This window comes from Crocodylus siamensis, chromosome 8 (assembly GCF_052110815.1).
Source record: "Crocodylus siamensis isolate JL-2025a chromosome 8, ASM5211081v1, whole genome shotgun sequence".
Taxonomy (NCBI): domain Eukaryota; kingdom Metazoa; phylum Chordata; order Crocodylia; family Crocodylidae; genus Crocodylus; species Crocodylus siamensis.
Genome location: NC_143402.1, coordinates 24,550,131 through 24,556,659, shown reverse-complemented (window position 1 = coordinate 24,556,659; position 6,529 = coordinate 24,550,131).

The window sequence follows — 6,529 nt, the reverse complement described above, 5'->3', positions numbered from 1 at the left end:
GCATTCCAGGTAGGTTTAACATTCAGTGTTCCACCGTGATGTTCTTTACTCCCAGTGATTATATTTCAGTGAATACTGTACATCTCAAAGCATGTTATACAATAAACTGCTGTAAGTCGGAACCAGTAGCCTTGGATCTGCACTGATGGAAGAGGTTGCTGCCTTTGAGGTAGTTGGACGCATGCTATTTTCTTACTCATGTTAAGAGTCCTCTAGGATATAGACAAACACATACGTACAAGTGTTAAAAAGGGAGAAGGAACTGCTGCATCAGAATGTGCAGCAACTGTTCAACTTATCCGTACATCATCCTGTAGCCATAAGTGAGCTAAATCGCCTCAGCTTTGGCTTTGGATAAAGCAGGATTGAAGTGGAAGCAATTTTGTTACACTTGAAACTACAGGCTTGTACACGCATAACAATTCAAATCTTGATAGCTGTTATAGATCCCCCTCCTTTTAAATCCACTGGAAGTTGGTGTTTGTCCATATTCCTAGTTACCCAAGTATAGTGAATGGATTATTTCATAAAGTCATATGAATTGCCTTCTACACTTCAAGTGTTTTACCCATCTAATGACTTCTGATTTATTTTGTTTTTGATAAAGCATTAATGTATTGCAAATCTCAGTTGTGAACACCTTTTTAAATACTGCAATTGGGGAAAAATATTTTTAATTTCAATTTAATTTTTAATATTGCTTGTTACTACTTAATTTTAAAACAGCTTGTTTTTAGATATCTTCAAGCCAGACTGAATGAGGAGCAACACTTGCATTTCTAGTATTGTATGCAGTTCTGTTAAACATGTAAACATCTATCTTTTTGTATGGCATAGCAAGTAAAAAGAATTGGGTGGACGGACAGCTGGAATATAGACTTCTATCTCCCAGCTCTGTTGTGATGAAACACCATTATTTGGCTGTTCAGGGTTTTGTTTTCCCCATATGTAAAATGAGTTCAGTTCTTTTAATTGCATCTTCCATATACTTGGCACTGATTAGAGTGTTAAGTTTTTAATGGACAGCCTCCAAACAGGCAAGGATTGAGTACATAGTAGTCCCTTCAGAAAATGGTTTCTGGCCAGACATAAGTGCTTTTATGCAGCAACCTGTAGTCTATCCACTACCAAGCTGAATGGAAGGTGTAAGTTTCTGAAGCTGTTGATTTTTTTTTTTTTTTTTCCCCTCCAGATTTTATCACCATGAAGTTCATATGAGGAAATGGAAGATGTGTGGGTTTTCTGAGTTGTGTTTGTAGTATACCCCCTTTTACTAATTTCTTGCTAAATAAGATCACTTAACTGTGAAATGGGTTGAAGGCAGACTGTCAGTAGATGTCTGGTTGCTGATTCTAGGCTTATCCTGTGACTAATTATTTTACTAACAAATATGTCCTGAAGCTATTGTAAACCTTTGGGCAGAAAAAAGTTTACAGTGCATATAAAAATGATCCATCAGACTTTGCTGTGTACTTCTCATTGTTTCCCTTTAAAACTGCACTGGTAATAAATACAAGTATCTTTGAATGTATCTTGGTGCCCACAGGTGCATAATACAAAATGTTTTAGGAAAGATGAGAGACTAAGGGCTAAATCAATAACTTCAGGGTGACTCTTACCCATTATTTAATCTGACACTTAGCCCTTCCAGGATGGGTTTGAATCACTGGTATTAGCCAGCTCTCCAACCTGCTGTGTCTGAGCAATGTTATTTTATTATTAAATCCCTTTAGTCTTCTGCTGCTTTAAAATGTTTCCTGGCTGCCTGGCCCTTCTGAAGACAGCCAGGAGGCAAGCAGTAATCCTCTGAAACATTTAACTTTGCTATTTTAGCTTGTGGTATTTTGCCTCTTCAGAAATGGATGAAGGGCCGAAACAGGGCTTGCTTAGTGAGATGGGAAGTCCCAACAGGAAGATTCAGAGAAACAGGGTTGTGTGCCTACCCTGCCTAAACTAGCCACTAGGGCCTCCAGCAGGGTGATTGAGAGAGCCTGGGGAGCCATGTAGAGCTAGCCAATAAGAAACCTTAGCAAAGGGATCTTTGCAGCGCAATATAAAGGTGCTGATTGGATTTAGGTATCTATTGGGTGTTGTGGCTGCTGGAGTGGGCATATTCTGGATTGCTGTTTGCAAGTAAGGATATGTGTACACATATCCCTGGTGTGTTCGTAGGGTATGCCAGAAACCCATTGCAAACTTATCTTTAGGTGCTTAAACTCCCACCCAGATATGTTAACTAGTTTACCAATCTCATAAATTTTGGGGGAGTAAGGGAAGTAAGAAGAATACTAATAGGATAATATTTTTAGATGTGTAGATTGAGACTTATATTTAATTGTATTTACGCTCTTGAAAAGAAATGAAAACTTATCCATCCTATTGAGTTTCACATCCATGTTAAATGAAAAAAGGTTTTGGGTAATTTGGCTGAAGTATGCTTTTTTTCTTTTCCCCTCAAAAATGTAAGAACATATCCACTGCATTATGTTCAGAACTTTCTCATAAGACTAAGGAGATCATGTGCTGTTGATTTCTCTTTTGTATTAAACAATTGATGTGCGTCTACAGGAGCGTAGCTTTTATTTTAGCTCTCTTTGGTTGTTGCTTATGCACCAGCAGAGGGAGCTTAAGACTTTGTTTTTGCATGGGTCCTACACAAATGATTTTTTTAAATAAAATAAAAAAATCCAAGCAAAGACAAGTGCAGTGCAGTGCATGGCTTACCATCTTAAGCTGTTTGTGGATTCTGGGACCTAAATCCTTTGATAATATCAAAGGTAAATCATTTCCATTTTTCAGTGTTCTGATTCTTTCATTAAGCACCACAAAATAATACAAAATGCATGCTGAAAATATGCTGCATAATGCTTTAAATAATGTGCATTCATGTGTTCCTATTTTATCCAAAATGCATTTTCCTTAGTTATGAACATATTAAAATAACAAGGGTGGTTAATTTGTGCTTCATGTCTGTACACACGTTTAAAAATGCTTCATCTGCGATTAGGTGAAACTTTCCTAAGCATCTCCTACTTAAGTATTTTGGTTGCCTTGTGAGCATTCTTTTATCTTGTGACATGATTACTTTAATCAGTGTTTCACATGCAAAGAAGCAAGTCTTTGTTAGTGATTCAAGTAATATCCTGATAAACATCGATGCCTCCTGGATTGAAAGCATTTCCTATGTTAATTATTTTGTTTTAGAACAAGTTAGAAATGGAACATACCAATTTACCCAGACTTAAGGATCCTCTGAGGTGACACCCTGCACTTGTTTTTTCTAGTGTTGCCATTTCTTACATGCAGATGTTTAATTTGAAATCCATGGAGGGTACTGCCCAGTACAGTTTTTGGTCAACCAGTGTTTTTTCCATAAAACCACAAAAAGGGTCAATGGCCTTGCTTGTATCGGAAGCAGCTCTCTTCAATACCATTCAAATAAAGGAAAAAGCCTATCTGAACAATCTGCAACTAATTTCAAGTGCCAATTGAGCCCCTTTGACTTGGAGGAAGATGCAGTAACTGAATCTAACAGGCTTTAGCTTGACCTTTACTGCTCTGTATTAAGAAAGTCATGCTGAATCAGCAATGATGTACAGTTAAAGATAGGCAGTCAATTGGACTTAAATTCCTGTGTGTCTCCAGTACTTTTGGACATGTTTCCTAATATTTTTACTAAAGTGCTGGGCTTATTTTTATGGTTGGGATCATTCTTTTCTGATGAAGAGTGTGGGGTCAGTCCATTTAGAAGCCTATGCATTAGATCAAAGTATTTTCTGATTTTTTTTTTTAATTAAAAAAATAATAATAATAAATAGGCTTCTGTTTGGAGGGCCTAGTTGTATATTGGTAAGGATACTCTAAAACTTAACTATTTTATGTAAATTAATCATTTTATAGAATCCTAAAGCAAATTCAAGCTGCATAAAGGAGCTGCTGGTTTATAATTCTTGATTGGATATCAATGGTCACCACTACTTGTTTAAAATGTTTGTTCTTTAAAATCAATTTGTATTAGGAGAAATTAGTACTGTGATATTAATAAATCACTCAAATGAACGTCCTTTCCCAAGTTTACCTCACAGGGTTTGGTTTGGTTTTTTTAAAAAAAAAAAAAAAAAAAATTAAAGTTGGTTTTGTTTAAAAAGCTTAGGGTTGAGAATGGAGTAGTCTGTCTAGGTATTTGCTTTGCCCGTATCTGCCAAATGTCATAGTTATGGAATGTCTCATCTATTGCTGCAGGACAGGTTAGCTGGGGAATGATTAAGTTCTGTTACTACAATCAGTGATGTCCTACAAATCGCAAATCATCAATATGGTCCCAAGAGTTTATTTGAGGATCATGGGGAAAATCAGACGTTTCCATCGTTGGTGTTGTAAATTAGTTCCAGTCTACAAGAGAATGCTGTAACTAATTGATATGACCTGGAAGTTGATAAAGTTCATAACAGTAAAGTTAACCTTTCCTCTAATAACTTGACAAATCTAATCTCTTTCAAAGTCCCATATAGACTATGTACCCTGCTCACTTCTTTGTGATGGACATTTGTTCCTGCATAGAAGTGATAATGCTTTTCCAGATTTTTATTGATTTGTGCAGCAGGTGCCTTAATTTATTAATGCCAGAAGAAAGGAAAGCTCTTACATAACAACTGGTTAGATCTCTGGCAGAAACCATATATTGGAGTTATTGCTTATGATCACTACTTCTGATTGCTATTCATCAGTCTCTTTTAATACAAAATGGCATTTATAAATGTATCCCAAAGATAAATATCTGGTACATCTGTGAAGACAGAAGTGTGCTACATTGCTATAGTAAAGAAAAAGGAATTCTTGTGTGTTCAGGAACAAAAGCTTCTTAGCAAAGTATTTCAAAGGCATATTACTCAACCAAGACTGGTACTGGTTTCACGTGGATTTCACTCCTTTGTTCAGTGTGCTTGAAAAGGGGTACATTTAAAATAAAAAGCAAATTCAGTTTGGTCATGCAGAACCTCCCAGGTTTTCCTCCAGACTTCTCACTGGTTGACTTAAGTAGCCTGTGGTTACAGTATGATTGCTAAATAGTTTGGCTTTTGATTTATGCCATGTATAATTTCCAAGTAGTAAACACAAAGCTCCTGACATTTTGGTGATCACTGACTAATGTTTCCCTCTTGACAAGGAGAGCTGGATATTTTAATTTTACTTAGTGAAGAGTACAAATAAACTATACTCCTTTCCTGTAAGATAAGCCATGAAAATGGACCCATACCCATCTGGACAGTGCCTACGTGGACCTTCAGGACCTGGCCTTTAAATGCTACATTTGGTCTAGAAATGTTTTGGTTAACTCTTTTTGAGGGGGCTTTTTGGTGGGGATTTTTCTAGTCCTGTGGCTGGTATGTTTCTTTGTCTCAAGATTTTCTCCCCTTCCTAGTTCCTTTCTTTCTCATCTCTTTTTCATCCTTTCTTCTGCCTCTGAACACAACAGTTCATTATTGCATCACCTGCTCTTCTTTTTCTTCTGATGTGCAGAATATCTCATGTAAAGGAACCAGCAAGTAGATTACCTAGCCATGTGTAGGCTAATGAACACAGCAGTCTGAGGTTACAACACAGACTAGGAGGTAGTACTAATTCTGTTCCTAGCGCATTTCATTTTGCTTCTAGATCTCTTCCAGGCTTTTACATAGGTTTGCTCTTAGAGGGCCTTGCTGAAGGTGCTTCAGGATAATACTTTCACACAGTCTAAAAATTAAATGAAGATCCAATAATCCAGTTCAAGATTATAAAAACAGTCTACCTACATTAGTCTCATGAGTTCATATTTAGGCTCCACTCTAGCAAATCATTCAATATGAGCAAAATTCTAGGTACTCCTGGTGTGTTCAGGGGTCTTGCCCTGTCAAACAGCATCATGTAACCACAGCCTATAAAGGAAGTTGGGGTGCTCAAGTCCTCTGTGCCTGAATTAGATGCAAGACCTCAAGCTACTTAAAAAACAAACAAAAATCTTGACTTTAAGAAAGTAGTTGCTCGGCAAGTCATTTCACAGCCCCTTGCTAAAGCAGCCTGTCCCCAGTCTGCAGTACCACTGTCACTCGGGTTTCTTGTCAGCAGAGACTGCCAGTTCTTAAACTCTGAGGTAGTCTGATCACGAGTATAAAATCTTCATTTGCATGATCCAAACTCTCCAACTTCCCATATACTTGTGTCCCAGGGGGATGTAAACCAAGTTCTTCAAAGGTGAAAAGTAGGAGGGTGTGTTTCTTGTTTACCTGAGGTTTTCAAATACTGTTTTTCCTCTATTAAGCAGGTGCACCATTTTTGTCCTGTGTCATACATACCATGGAATCATTAATGATGCATTTAATTATATCAAACCATGTGACATGACTGATGCAAACAGACATGAAGTGTCAAAACATGATTTGTTAGTTGGAAAAAATTCAGAGACACGTTTAATTATTTTTCCTTTCTTCAACAAAAACATCGTTTTCCAAGTGTTTGATGTCCAACAGGTTCACTGCTAGGAGACATTTGT